At 38.7% G+C, this 16,041-nt stretch overlaps 1 long non-coding RNA gene across 1 annotated transcript in view; it reads right to left on the bottom strand.

Annotated features, from left to right (window-relative positions):
* Positions 1 to 9,653: 9,653 nt before the first annotated feature.
* LOC105826196 overlaps positions 9,654 to 16,041 on the bottom strand; it is a 20,833-nt gene continuing 14,445 nt past the window's right edge. The window contains exons 3-7 of the long non-coding RNA XR_001138300.1: positions 14,209 to 14,346; positions 12,613 to 12,821; positions 12,040 to 12,342; positions 11,078 to 11,248; positions 9,654 to 9,972 (exon numbers count right to left, since the gene is read on the bottom strand). This is a non-coding gene — a long non-coding RNA (uncharacterized LOC105826196). The remainder of the gene's footprint in view (positions 9,973 to 11,077; positions 11,249 to 12,039; positions 12,343 to 12,612; positions 12,822 to 14,208; positions 14,347 to 16,041) is intronic.

Raw genomic sequence — 16,041 nt, 5'->3', positions numbered from 1 at the left:
ACATTATGCAGATAAGACTATCAGCATAGTAATAAAAGGCACTTAGCCTCCAGCACTATTGCCAAATGTTTCCTGGGAGTGGGAGATGGGCAAAATAGCCCACCACCCTAGACAGAACCCACATCTGTTCTTCCATTCTCATTATAATGTAGTTGGCCTTCCGGGAATACTTTCAGAATCATTCATTAGTAAGGAAAAAAAAAAAAAAAAAAACCTGCAAGGAAAAGGTTGTCTTTGCCATTCTTCTACATACTCTTCTTTCAGAGAAACACAGGTTATTTTGTCCTACCTACAAAGCCTGTTTATCACTTTTCTTCCTTACCACCGAGTTCCCAAAGAAGTGAATTAGCTGCCTTCAAGGCTGCTCAAATCCAACTTTCTTTTCCACCCTACTCTACATTCTCTTTCGATCTCCTTTCCTTAGGCCTTCAAGTGATGCTGGTTTTTTGCTCTAGCACTCTAGAGGAGTTACAATTTTGATTGAGAGTACACAGGGAAGAAAAACTGGAGTAGGAAAAGGGAAGATCACCACTGGGAATGCTGATACTAGGAGAAAGACTGTGGCAAACCCAGGAAATACTGGCAGTAAGAACCCCACAAAAAGTTCACCTTTACCAAGCCAAGAGAAAACAATATAGCCAAGTGGGGTTAAAGCTATTCAAATGGTTCCCCAGCTACTATGTAACTATCTTGGTGTTCCATTTACTATAATCTGCAGGAAAGGTGTCAAGGTCCTTCAGTTGGTTTTCCTTGCCTTTTTTAGAAGTTGTACATATAACTTAACACTTTTCCTGCCTACCCATTCACAGTGAATAGAATGGCTGGCTCAATTTTAGACGCCATTTAAATTATTTAGCTTTCAAATTGAAATGATAGACGCTTGTCCAAGTTTACTAGCCCCAGTAACATTACTACCTTTTCCAAAGAAATACAAGGGAAGAAAAGTAACTTCTCATGACCAAGGGCAGAACAGTAAACTGATAGGAGGCACAGGTTTTTGTGCATTTGGCTTGGCCTGGCACAAAACAAAATATAACAACAAGCACACAGTAATCACCTCCTCCTCACCCCATAGAAAATACAAAAGCTGAAAAATACTATCAAATGCTTTAACGTTTTCTAAATATTCCTGCTGCCCCTATATAATTGTCTTGTCTGACCTTTTCTCACTAACAAGAAACATGGTATTTTTCAGTCCCTCTCCATTCAAAGATTACAAGAGAATGAAAAGAATTTTGAGGACCAAAGGTACCACAAACACAAGAGTAAAGCACAGCAAATATGACAAAAAGACTGAAGTCAGTTCCTGAGGGAATCAGAGCTGCTGAAGGAATCAAGAGGGATGGACAAGCAGGGCGTGGTGGCTCCTGCCTATAATCCTAGCCCTCTGGGAGGCTGAGGCAGGAGGATTGCTCAAGCTCAGGAGTTCGAGACCAGCCTGAGCAAGAGCGAGACCCCGTCTCTACTAAAAATAGAAAGAAATTAATTGGACAACTAAAAATACATAGAAAAAAAATTAGCCCGGCATGGTGGTGCATGCCTGTAGTCCCAGCTACTTGGGAGGCTGAGGCAGGAGGATCGCTTGATCCCCAGAGTTTGAGGTTGCTGTGAGCTAGGCTGACGCCACAGCACTCTAGCCTGGGCAACAGAGGGAGACTGTGTCTCCGAAAAAAAAAAAAAAAATAGAGGGATGGACAGAGGCAGGGAGGACACCCAACCCAAGAATAACTTCAGGAAGAAGTCTTTCCTCACCTCCCCACCCATTTCCCCCACCTGCTTTCCCCCTGTCCCACACACCTAGTCTTGCAGAGAAATGGAAGTAAGCAGCACAGGCCACCTAGGTCCATCCCAGTTCAGAAGCAACAACCCAGGATATGGGTCAATTTTATCACCTCAAACTCTACTCATTTATAAGGACAAGATTCAACTGTAACACATAAGAGTTCTTCAGGCATCAGTTTTAAAAGCACATGTACTGAATAATCATTTGGCCCATAATAGCTTAAGGCTTTCTTCAAGAAACAATAGTTTTAATTTAATTTCTAACGAAGCCTATAAAATACTGCCTACGAAGTGACTGCCTATGAAGTCACCGATCCAAAGTTTGCGTATTTAATCATTCAGAATTCTAGAAACACCAAAGATCCCTCCACCTACTCAGGGACTGGGCGTTTTTATTGAATGCTTCTTAATTCCCAGAACCTTATAATTTATTTATGCCCTATTCCTACCCCACTTCTGTTTCTCAATAGTTTTTTGCTTCTCACATTTTTTATTGGTCTTGTGCTTCTTAGTATCCTGACCAAAGCAACTGAAGCTGTAAAAAATGAGACCTCCAATCAGTTAACCAACCCGGATAATTAAGGTAGTAAAAGAACAGAAAAAGAAAAGAAAAAAAATTAAGGTAACTAGTGTGCTTAGAAAGGGTCAGTGAGTTAGAAACTCTCACATCAAAATACAAAGTTTTCAAAACAGTACATTTTATTTTACAATAGACAATAAACTCCCCAATTTGTCTCAGTTGTGACATTCACACAGTTTTAAATTACTTTTTGGTGGTCACTCATACTTAGCAAAATTTTTCAATCATCAAAACACTAAATACTCAACAGAGATTCTGCATTTCACATCAGTTCACAAATACAAATGTCTTTCATTTATCTTAGCATTTTGGCACAGATTCCCTTTGAGATAGAAGGGTAGAGATGAAACCATTTCATTTATGTGACTAAAGCAGATGATGATAGCATGTTCTTTTATTCTTGTTTAATCAGTAGTGGTAGTGATGCCAGAAACTGTGAAAGGAAGGCTTTTTAGTTATTCCTCCTTTCCATTTTCTGGTAATGTATCCCTCACCCCCACCTGAAGAAAAGGGCGTTACTAAGCCCAACTGATACCACACATTAAAAGCCAAACATTATTAATATTTCAGATGTATCTGATGCCTGATTAAAAATGTACAGTGAAAACCAGAAAATTTCAACCCCAAATCTTCAGCTTTGCTCCCTCCATGTATTACACTTTGCTATTTATCTATTTCCTACTCCACTTATGGATGTCATTGTTGGCTTGACATGGAAACTACAGTTTAGATGTTTTGAAAGTATGTATGAACTACAATGAACAATAAAATCTTCTTCCTTTAAAGCAAATTTTGACTTCAGCTTTAAGACAGATATCTCTATCTTATGATAGAGAGGTCATATGATTCAATTAAGGAATCCCATTCCTATCTAACCCAAGGCTTAGCTGATAACCATTCAGACAAAATTATTTCTCAAAAACATGTAACAAATTAGTGAGAACATAGGACTTTCTCCTCATCTCAATAATGATCAGTTATTAGAATCGCATTAAACTAAAAACAGCAATTCCAAGTTTGACCTGGAGCTAGTAATATTCTTAAGGCCAACCCAGAACGAAGGGAGGCCGCCCTTAGAAACAGGTTTGACCTTTTCCTTCACTCTTCCTCCTGTCCCACCCTCTGTGAGTGATTTAAAAATGGAAAAGGTCAAAGCCCAATCCGGTCTAGATTTATAGGATTTTCTTTTTTTTTTTTGGGGGGGGGGGTATTTTTTCTTTCAAATTTGGCCAATTATTTCCAATTTTTATTTTATTCTTAAAACTTAAGCATGGTAAAATTTTAACCTGTTTTCATCCACTGACATTATTCTACTATAACAAGCCCTTCTTGAGCAGATTTTGATGGTGTAAGTTGAAAAGCTGCTGCAAGAGAAATCATGTCTCCATCTCTAGTTTGCTACGTGCTGAGGATTGTTTCTGAAAGAGATCTATTTAGGCAGTGTATATGTGTCAGCATGTAAAGGGGAAAGAATCGAAAATACATAAAACTTTTAAATGCATTTCAAAACCAATTGTGGCTTGAGTATGGGTGGTTCCCCAAGGCTGATACCAATGAGACTGGGGATTAGGAATTAATTAGTTGGTCATCATCCCTCCTTCTGCCCAACAGTGGTCACAGACATTTTTCATGACAGATGGGCTAGGAAAATGAATTATCTGTTATAAGGAGGGTATCTGTAACTTAAGGAGCAAGCATACTACAAAACCTAGCTACCTGCTTATTGTAGTGGCCAGTGGTAGAAGAGATATGGAGTAGGAATTAAATTACACAATGTTATTTAGGGACTAAGCCATACCCCTTATAAGAAAACAGGCCAAAAGGAAAGTTTTAGAAGTTCTCTGGGAAGGAATGCACTTATTTTCATGTCTCTGAGTCAACTGAGAACCTACCAAAGGACCTTATATCCAATAGGCACCCAAATATACTTGTAGAATGAATTGAATAAATGAAAACAATGAATGAACAGTAACCTTCCTCCTATATTCTAGTCTCTGAGCCAATTAATAAGCACATGTCTTTCAGTCAAGATCACTTTTTCTTTTCTAAGATTTAACACCATGGCTCGGCATAATAGCCACTTCTGTTTGATGAAAAGTATTACTCCATGTATTGTGTTATTGCATCTCCAAGTCACACTAAATGCCTTTTGGAACTGAACTATTTCATTTAGCATTTAGTGCCATCTTTATCAATTTTTATATGAATGAAACAATAAAAAGCCCTCTCTTATTCACACTCTACAAAGCATGCCAGAAGAGAAGGTGACCTATTATTTAATCTCACCTTCTCAGTGTCTTACATATCACAGCTGTTTGATGAAGATTTTTTCAACTAAAGAAAGAAATGCAGTGTCTTATAAAATTTGTTCTTGTTTCCTCCATAAACTAATGAGATAAAGTGCATTTTGGTCTATGTCTTTTAAGTACTTAAGAACAGCACTTAATTCATATTTAATAATTTTTTACTAAATAATGATAAATACGAAAGAAGCTTTTTTTATTGCTCAAGTGTATTCCTGACACTAAGCCAGGCCAATGAGCAAATACCTTTAAAACCAGTTGCTTCATCTTGAACCATTTAACTATAATAAAAGCAGATGTTTAATTAATGAATTAAAGGACAAACCCTGAGCCCTTTTAGCAGTCCTCTGGCTTCAAACTAGGCCAATGAGCAAGTGATTTTGAGGATTTCTGGAACTAGAAAAAAAGTCTCCATTTTATGTTGAAAGAACCTTGCCTTTTTCCTTCTTTTTAATCTCCAAGGCAAGTCAATAGGTCTTCTGGACCAGACCTCGTTAACTTATTCATTAAGCATAGTACCTTGCAGAGGACAGGCAATGAAATATTATTTACGCAATAATCAAATCAAAGATGTTTTTCTGTCTTCAGCTGGATCAGTGATTTAGTGCCTTTTAGACCAGGCCCATTTCACCTCTCTTATTATTACAGCCCAGAATGGTGTATTCCATCTAAAAGATGCTTTGTTCAGCAAATGAATCAAAAAGCAAATGTGAGCTCTTTATTTTTAATCCTTTACTGTCTCTAAGCCAGGCCAAGGCAGGCCTAATTCACCTCCATCGTCAGCATTCACCATTTAAGAAACTGGATGGAGGACCACAACATCTTGCTTTTAGAAATATTTTCCATCTCTTCCATCAGGCCAGGGAGGATGTATCCTTCTGGACAGTATTTTGTCTCTCAAATTAGCTCAGCATTTGACACATTGACTTAATAGTAGTTAAGTGACTTTTGGTCTGGATCTCACACCTATTATTTCATTTCCTCCTGTGAGCACCCCATAATGATAACATTATTTTTATATCCTAGGGCATGTAGTTCTAAGCCTCACAGAAAGTAATCAGTGATCATTCGATAAGCTGATAGTTAATTCCTATCTATTGAACTGAAGGCTCTGTAAATTTACACACAGATGTCTGCTGCAGGTTCAGTAATAATGATAATCAATTTTTGTGCCCTCAGTTGCCATCTCTGAGGATAAGAGTAAATAATCAATGTTCATTCTGCACACACTGCTTATATATTATGGCAGTTTACAAACACTGCTTATATATTACGGCAGTTTACAAATTATAAACTGATTTTATACATATTTTCTCCTGCTACCCAGGACACAATAAAAATGGTTTATCTTTGCAATGGCTAGCAATGAGACTGGCACATATTAGATAATTACTATCCATTCTCGCACTCGTCAGACTTTGAATCCCATACATATTATATTAGTTATATTTAGAGTATTCAACAGTTAACAATATTCACCCAAATTTTTCTACTTTATTTGCATAGTATAATAACTATGATATAATTTTATGAAACTAGTACTCAGCACCAAGTGAGAAAATCAATAGTTACACTTACGTGGTGCTTTAGAGTTCACCAAATGCTAACATATGTATTGCCTTATTCTCAGCTGTGTGCACGATACAATATAATACATCTGTGTATCTCTTCAGTGCCTTTAACAGTGAGTTCACATAGTAGGCAGTTGAAATTGATTAGTTCATTTAACAGATATTTAAACCATTGGTTTATATAACTATTTACACTATGCTTCTCCTTTTTTTTTTTTTTTTTTTGAGACAGAGTCTCGCTCTGTCACCTGGGCTAGAGTGCCGTGGCGTCAGCCTAGCTCACAGCAGCCTCAAACTCCTGGGCTCAAGCAATCCTCCTGCCTCAGCCTCCCTAGTGGCTGGGACTACAGGCATGTGCCACCATGCCCGGCTAATTTTTACTATTTTTAGTAGAAATGGAGTCTCGTTCTTGCTCAGGCTGGTCTCGAACTCCTGACCTCTCAGCCTCTCAGAGTGCTAGCATTACAGGCGTTAGCCACTGCGCCTGGCCTATACCAGCCTTTCTCATTGTGGGTCAAGTACAAAAAGAATTTTGTAGAGACAATGCCTATCTTACAGAAAGTTTACTCATACAGAAATCATGTAATGTCTTACATTTACATAGTGCTTTATCGTTTAGAAAGCACATTCACATTCATTGCCTATTCCTCTGTTACCTTGGAAAATATACTGGTAATAATTTAACTTGACCTCACCAGTAAGGGCTTGATTGATAAACAATATCTCATTCCTTACATCTAAATAGTATAGAACATAAACTTTCCTCTTATTACAGAGGAGAATTACTTGGGAGAACTTACGTTTGATTTCACAATACCCAAAACAATATCTGGTAGGTAAGAGGTGGTTAATATTCATTCATTCATAAATATGTAGCCCATTGGCATTTGTATAGCGCTTTGGCTTACAAAGCACTTCAATCTGTGCTCCTTTTCTGAAATCTTCAGTTCTATGAGAACACTTCGGTATCTCTAGTGCCTAGCATGGTAGCTAGCACGTTATAGGTGATCACAATAGCTTAATGACTTGTGTTTGCAGTAACTTTTAAAGTAGTTTCCAGGTGTTTTCTTTTCTGCTACCTGGAATACTGTATCTTTACTCAAAATCACCAGAGCAGCATAAACACATTGGCCTCAGATATATAAATTATTCATTTATTGAACATTTAATTCCTTATGTCTGCATAGTAGATATTCTTTTGACAAAGCGCTTTTTTATTCATGCTTCTTTCTTTGTATCCACAGTGCCTTGCACAGTAGAGTGCAAGTGCTTTAGAGTTTACAAGGCACTTTCACATATTTTTCTTCAGCAAACCTGGATGTGATAAATAATCAATGCATCCTTAGTGCCTAGCACAGAGACAGGCACAGAGAAGGAAATTAATAATATTATTCAGACATATTCTCTGGCATTTACATCAGGGGGTGGCAAACTATGAATGGCAGGCCAAATCTACTTGGCTCAAAAGGTTATAATAGTTCTTACCTTTTAAAAAGGTTGTTTAAACAAAGAATATGCAACAGAGACCACATGGCCTGCAAAGTCTAAAGTATTTACAATCTGACCCCTTACAGGAAAACTGTGATGACTACTGATTTACACAGTGCTTTACAACTTACACTGCACTTTCAAATGTTAGCTGTGCATGATTGCCAATACACTGTTAATGAGCATGCCTTGCTTTTTTCTCTTGTGTTTTATAGTACTTTCATGCACATTATCAATCATTTCAATCAACTTCCCTTACAAAGGAGGGAAAATTAAGGAAAGGATTAAACCTACTGCATAGCCCCAAGTTCTCTCATCTTTAAGCCTAGAGATGTCTATTACATCCAGGAGTAGGGGTTGGCACAGTCCACCAAACTATTTGGCCACTACTATGAGCAGGGAGTTCAGCTGTCCCTTTGGGGCCTCACTTTGTCCCAGGCCCAATCACCCTTTCTGTAACCATCACTAGAAATCCCAAACCCCAGGAATCCTGCTCACCTACGCTCAAAGAAGCTGTTGCTGGCAGGTGCTTCTTAGAACGCTGGCACATCTGTGTATTTGTCTAATTCTTTTCATTGGCCTGGAGTATCTCTTCACATTTTCTATAGATAGCCTGGCACTTTTTTTCCCCAACAGCCTCACACTTTCCTCTTCTCATCAGCCTAGGGCTTCTGAGGTTAAAAGGGAAGACTGAAACATAATGTCACCTATATGGATGCTTGCTCCTGAGAGGAATAACAAAAGCCAGACTAGATATTGGCTGCATTTTGGTGTCTCTCATAAGTGGAGTAGATGTGAATAGAAATGGAAGTTTAAAAAACACTAACACCTTAACGAATAGCTAAAAACTGTAATTAAAAACTCGTCAAGACTTGCCCAGGAATAATACCATCAATCTAAAGATATGTTCCTTTAAGGTAAATGGCAACATCAAAAAAGTACATCTCAAAAGAAACAGGCTTAAATGGAAATAAGAGAACTGGAAATGTCTAAGGGGGATATAACAATAGAAAAGAGACAGCGTTTAGGGTTCTCATCTTGGGAATTCCCTTGGTCTTGGGGCTTCAACTCTTCCTGGGTTCTGGGTCATGGCCTCCAGCTTCCAGGATGTAGTCTTAAGATATGTTTCTCTTGGGCATTCTGTCCATCTAGGGAAGTTTGAGTACTTGGTATTGTTTATGTCTGAGGTCTTCCATCCTTGGGTCATAGGTCTTCAAAATACAACTTTGGGCTTATCTCAGGTCTTGGGCCTTATGTCATAGGTTTCAGTTCTCAGGCCTTCCATGTGTCCTGTCCCAGTTCTTAGGCCTTCGGCTCCGCTCCTACTCTCTGGCCTTCTATCCAATTCAGGTTTTCTGTCCAACTCAGGTCACCTTCTGTACATCTTGGCTCTTGAGGCTTTTGTTGGTCTCAGGGCTGAGGTTTTCATCTATCTTGGGACATGGGCTTTCCATCTTAGCCCTCAGGTCTCAAACCATTTGTCTTCTACTGTGGGCCATCTGTCCATTATGAGCTGACATTCTGCACCTACTGGGAAGGGGTTACAAAGCCCCTTTGTCACACACAATGCACACACATACACATGCCCACATATGCAAAGAAATTCAAGGAGAGAGGATTATATAAAATCAAAGACAGGGAGACATAGACTCATGAAGAGGCTGGAATACTCAAAGGTGAGTAGAAAGGGAAAAAGCAGAGAAGAAACACAAGCATGCAGAGAGATTAATGTTGAAACAGAAAATCACAAACAGCAAAGAGACACTGAGGCACATGGGACCGGGGGGAGAGAAAAGAGCCCAAGAGAGGCAGAAAGGAAATCTAGAAAAGAGAAACGTGAGATAAGGAGTAGAAACAGAAGAAAGGAGGCCAGACTCAGAAAAAGGTGAAATGTCAAAAGAAAAAGGGAAAGAGTGACAATCAGAATTCACAAAGAGAAAAAGAAGAGAGGCAGGCAGAACAAGAAAACCACAAAAAGCACAGAGCATGTGACCCAAAGAAGAGACACAAAAGGAAGAAAGAGTGAAAGAAGAGCGAGATCTAGGAGAGCAAAGAGCCAGAGCAACAAAATGAAAAAATGACATACATCTAAGCGAAGGCACAGAACACCCATGAGAACAAAGAGAAAATGGGGCAAAGGCACACACAGAAGAAATTAGCAAGAGAAAACATGGAAATGGGTAAGACACTGTAGACAGAGAACAAAGAGCAAAGACACTCAAGGAAGAAATAAGCAAAGGAATACACACTTATAAGTGAGATATAAGCAAAGGCAAACATTTAGGAAAAGAGGGTAAGAAGTAGAAAAAACAAGACACAGTGAGGGGCACAAGAGACATGAAAACCATCACAAAAAGGTTACAAAAAGAAAACAAAAAAAATGCCATTAATAATTATTATAAGCAAATATTATATCAATACTACTTATATTACTACCAATAATAATGAAAACAACCACGACCATCAGCATAAATGCTCTCCTACTTAAACAAATTTTTACCTTAGGGAATTTCTCATATAGAACCAAAATGTGCCAACTCTGCCTGCTACCAAATAGTGTTAGTGGTCACTTGTATTGTATCCAGTGAACTTATGAAACATCTTGGGTTACCTTTTACTTGCCATGTGCCAGGCACCTGTATTAAGCATTTTACATACATTATTTCATTTAACCCTCACAAACAGACAAGTCTACTGGGAGACTCTAAACTGCTAAAAGTCACACACCCAGTGAGTAGCAGAGAGGATTTAAACACAGAATGTGTGCCTCTTAACATTCTGCTCCACCTATTTACTAGGATTTCCATAAGAGCCAAATAAGACGTCACAGATGAGCGAATATTTCCATAAAGGACCCTTACACAGCACGTAGTCAATCCCCTCATTTTATACCTTCTCCTTTCCCCCTTCCTCTAGAAAACTGACTTAGTTTTCACACCCTTCACAATTATAATGGTTGCTTCAGGGTCTAAATTTCTTTTTATACTAAACCTTAACTGCAGATATTCTCTCACAAATGGAGATTAGAAAGGGCTACCTTTTCTGCAGAAAGCAAAAACTGTTTTAGGCTTCCCAATGTTTAAGCCTCTAAGAATGACAGAGGACCTATGCAGTGAAGACATAGGACAGACAAAAAGAGGCTAAATTCCTCTGATACAACTGGTAAGCAGACTGTAATGTCTTTGAGTTGTTTCAGTGAACCCAGTTGGTAATATGGGAGACTGTTCATCTTCCAATCTCACATTTGGCCCTGCTCTATGTTAGGCCACCACATTCCCATCCAACACCAACTCCCCAAAAACAGCTATTAGTTCTGGAGCAATCCTCACAGGATTGCAACACCAACAACTTACTTCATTCTGCTATTCTAAAGTGCTAGAGTGCCAGGCACATGTTGATCTTCAGATGGGAAGGCTGAGTTCCTTTGGAGTGTTCAAATTTCTTGTTCCTGCTGAAAACCCAACTCTCTCCACTGCTTCTGGGAAGGATAATGATTTGGCAAATATGAAGGGAACAATCAAGAGCTAAAAAAAAACAAGAGAGAAACCATGTAAATGCTGTAGGTATTAAGAACTGTGCTAGACTTACAAAAGATTGAAATTAATGATATAGACAGTGTTTCTACAGAGCTTAGACACTTATAAAGTCAAGCTTTTAGTTCTTTAGAGATAAAATGAGTACAATTCCTCATTCAACAGAATAGGAAACTATGACATAAATGGGAAAATGTCTTGCCCGGTATTACTTAATGACTCACTAGGAGACGCTACTACTAGTCACAGGCTTATACCTTTAGTTGAAGACTGGAATCCTGTTTAACATGCCAATCAGCTAGGAAGGAGTCCCTTTAAATGATTAATAGCTGAGATCCCAAAAACAAATAATAGATATGAGGGGGAAAGGGAATAAGGTCTAAGAACAAGACTGCCTCAAATTTGCTTCATTTAAGTCTCCTGGTTCAGGACTACCAAAACACAACCATAGAGTAGCAATCTTCCTAGATAACTCTCACCTTAGCATTCTATTATGTTCTGTTACTAATTTTCTCTATTTCTAAATCTATGGGTCTTTCTAATCAATTATAACATTTCAAGGGTTCTACCCATGAAAACATCTCATGAAATTTACCAGGTATTCTCCACTCCCACTGCTTCACTTTACCAGCCAAAAAAAAAAAAAAAAGAAAGAAATTTACAAGGCACCCACTCATTATGAAGAATGCTGGACAATGCCTGTACAATCAGAATTTACTGCACTGAATGGTCACTTTCATCTGCCAACCCTCACCCACTAATCAGCCTCTTCCATCACTGACCTAGAGAATGTAGGGTCCCGGTTCTTCAGATCTTGCCTGATGACAGAAAACTTTGGTCAGGTTTCCATTTGTGATTATGAGGTGCCCATCAATCAGCAAACACAGCATAAAAAGATACAACTCTTATTTATCTTCTCAAACAGCTTCTTGTGTGTTATATCCCATGGACATCCCAAGGCATCTTATATGTAAATGATTGACAAAGTTCTCCTTTAGGCCTCAAGGAGACTTTGAGGACAAGATGGAACAGAACTATTCGCCCATGAGATCAGTGTCGTTGATGTGGCAGTTGTCCATGTTCTCCTAAAAACAAGAACGATTTAGTTGTAGGCCTCTACCACTTACTACATTCCCACCCTAAACACCTTAAATCATGCAACCTGCTACCCTCTCTACACATCATCATTTTCACCAATCTCTCACCCAGTTGCTTCCCAGGTTAGTTAGGAAGCTGTTTTTACCAAAGCAGACACAGGATAATGACGAATACAACCTCTAGTGGAAAGCTAAATGCAATGTATACTGGAAAATAAGATCAATGACTTATTATGCTTTTAGGGACAGCTTACCCACCTTGACATGTGGCAGTTGCCTTCAAGACTTCATCTTCCTATCTGGGCCCAGAAAAGTATCTTGGTAGAACCTCCTGACCTAGGGTTGTTGCCCAGTGGTAGTGAGCCTTTCCCCTGGAGGATCCTCATGCCCCATCTCCACCGAGGGATCGTCAAAGGGAATGGGTCACTAACACTGTAAAGCAACAAGCCTATTCTTCAGAGGAAGATCTGGAAAAGAGACAAAAGAAAAATAAATTTCTGAAATGGAGTACACCGGGAAAGTCTGTCCCAATGGGCAACTAGTGGTTGAATTCAACCCTTTTCTTTGTATGGATTGAGGAGCGAACATTTACAGCTCTATAGAGCTCTTTATTCTGGCTACCAGTCTAGCAACATGAGACTTCTTCTATTCATTCCAGCTCCATTTCGTGTACTTCCCCTCATCTCCAAGAGCATTTTAGAGCTGAATAATTACCAAAATTTCCACACTGCATTTTATTCTCTAGTCTTTATTAATAAGCAACCCTCTAGAATGTGGATTATTAACACTCTTGTGTTCTCATCAGAAAATATAGTGGGGGGCAAGAAATCAAGGGGTTGAAACTAATGGAAGGAAAAGCTAAAGCTTTCTTAACCAAGAAAGTCATGAAGCCACTTAGAAAAGCTCCAGTGTGGTCTGACCCTATGAATTCTGTAAGAATTCTCCTTCACATTGCCTCTGGCTTCTTTTATAAAGCACTATTTTAAGGACTGAGCAATCCATCTCAATCAAAGTGCCTGTCTGCCACTGAGTTTTGCAGCATTCCCCTCTTTTAATTTGTACTTTAAGTATTACCATGCTGGAATACTGCCAAAGTAAACAGAATTGCTTTCTACTCAATCCACATGGTAACATTTCTTGAACAACTTGTACAGTAGGGCACCACCAGAATTCTAGGATATTCAGAGAAACCAAGAATGGTCAAAGGCATATAGCAGCCCAGTTATGACAACAGCTAATCAAATCTGTGCAAAAGGAAAAACATGGTATAGAAGGCTAGGGATTCAAAAACTAGCTCACACAGGCCCCGGGGCTCTCCTATTCCACCTTTTAGCAATTTAATTGTTGTTCAAATTAAGAAACCCTCAATTTCTTAGAACAAGGAAATGGCACTGATAATGGAATCTGGCCTGCCCAAACAGAGCGGACATAGATCAAATTGGTCTTATTCATAAACAAATCCTGAGAACTTAATATCAGCATGCCAAAGGAAGGCAGGAATAATTTGAAGGCCCACTCATCAAAAGGTGTAGATTCCTTCTATTTCTCTTGCAAACTAGCTATGGGATTGGAAAGGAAGTAATTTATTGCTCTGAATCTCTCATTCTTCATTTATGAAATGGGGATCAAGTATGCTTGCCCTTACAGATTTCACAGAAGCCCAGCTGAGAGATAAATGAAGTGAGCCAAATTCACTATAGAAAAGTTAAAATATATGTGTATATGCAAAAAATAAATTGTGTAGAAACTTATGAAAACTGGCTTATGCTCTGCTTTTAAAAGGAGAGTTGCAGGAAGTTCAAAGCCCTTAAAGCCAAAGACAGAAGTCCTACAACAATAAGCTCCCCAAACTACCTTTTTCTCCAGGTGGCTTGCAAGCCATCCGCTCAGATTAGCTAGAGCTTGTCCCAGATTCTCAAAAGGAAAGATCTGCTGAATTTGGAGCCTCTTACAGCTGCTTGCAGTTCTCAGGTTTCACGTGTTCAGAATGTCCTTGAGAAGAAAGACAAGGTTCAGTAGGCTACCAAAACACCAGTAGGATATCAAAACTGTTACAAAAACCCTAACGAAAAAAACTAGAATGTATAAGCTGAAGCATTAGACATCAGTGTCTTCTGTCTCTACTTTCTAGCCTGTTTGGTCTCCCTAAGGTCATGTAATGAAAAGCACTGTTGGTATCACAGAAGGCTTAGGCAAATGAAGGTAAAAGAACTAAATGGAAAGATGGGTCAAACCAATAACCACCTTAAGAGCTAACTAAATTTGTTGATAAAGATCATCCTGTTGCTTAAAATACTTCAAGATACAAAGTAGGAAAGCAGTTGCTACTATTGCCTAGAAGTGCAATTGTCTTAACCATTTTAATAATTGGCTGTCTGCCTTTACTATAGCATAGGAGCTCACTAAAGTGGATCTGAGCCAAGTTTGGAGCCTTGAAAGCACTTTGTATTGTATGGTATGGTGTGGTGTGGAAAGCACCAGGTATAGCAAACCTGGGGACCTTAAATGAACACAGGCTTCCAGATCCCTGATCAGGGATTACTATATTATAAGGTCCTCTGTGTCAGTATCACATTCTAAGGAGTATATGGAAGATCACTTATTCAGCTCTATTTTCTAGATAAGATGTCTAATAAGGCCAAATGGTGTTCTGTGATATTCTCAATATGAGCAGAATAAGCTTCAAAATCTCTTGGCGATATTCTTCCCCATCCTTACCTAACCTAAGATAGATACTTCACCCTCAAATACAGGCTTCTGGTTAAACATGGCAGTTTATACATATTTACTCTGTTCCTTCCTGAAACTCCATTAATGAAAGTAAATGAACACTCCATGTGCAAGTGAATTTACCTGAAGAAATTTTAAATTAATGGGTCCTAACTTAAATTCATTTATGGTATCTAAAAGGAAACAACCATTCCAGTCTTCCCAAACCTTCTGAACCATATTTACAGAGTATGGCTGCTTTAGCATCAAAGTCCTCTAGCTCTGCCTATTACTATGGTAATGACATACTCAAGGAGCATTCTCTTTCCTTAAAGGGAATCTAAAGCCAAAGAAGTGGTTACATTCTGGAACTGGTACAAAACCATACAAACATTTCACTAGGGTTCAACATTCATTGAGAAGAATTTTAAGAATCTGTCATCTGACAGCCCAACAAAATATCAAAATATTTTCGACATAGTAACCAAGTGGCATAGCCAGCCATGTGGTTTGAATACTCTAGCACCAGCCAAGTCACAGAATCTCATCGCAGCTAGGAGGGATATAAATAATCATGTAATCCAATATTTTCATTCTCTAAGGAAACTGGGAGCCCAGAAATGAAACTACCTCAATGTTATATAACTAGTAGGTAGCCAAGTAATACTTAAACCCATGTCTTCTCTCAATTTACGGATCTTTTAACTCTGGGGTCTGTGCGTGGATTCTCAGGAGTATGGGAACTTTCCACAAAACTTTTACCATATTTTCATTTCACTGTAAAGATAGTCTGAATCAGCTACAGTACTACCTCATAATGGAGGATTGCACTGCGAGATTCGTGGCAAATATTCTGGTTTTTTTGCCTGGAGCTTGTAGAAAAGAACAGAGGCAAACAGTATATAAACGTGTTTTGTGCCAAATGATGTGCTCTAACAAGATTTTGTAGCAGTTCAAAAACAGCAGTTTGGTTAAGTA

Source organism: Propithecus coquereli, unplaced genomic scaffold (assembly GCF_000956105.1).
Source record: "Propithecus coquereli isolate 6110/MARCELLA unplaced genomic scaffold, Pcoq_1.0 Scaffold86, whole genome shotgun sequence".
Classification (NCBI taxonomy): Eukaryota; Metazoa; Chordata; class Mammalia; order Primates; family Indriidae; genus Propithecus; species Propithecus coquereli.
This window is presented reverse-complemented; position numbering and strand designations above follow the sequence as displayed.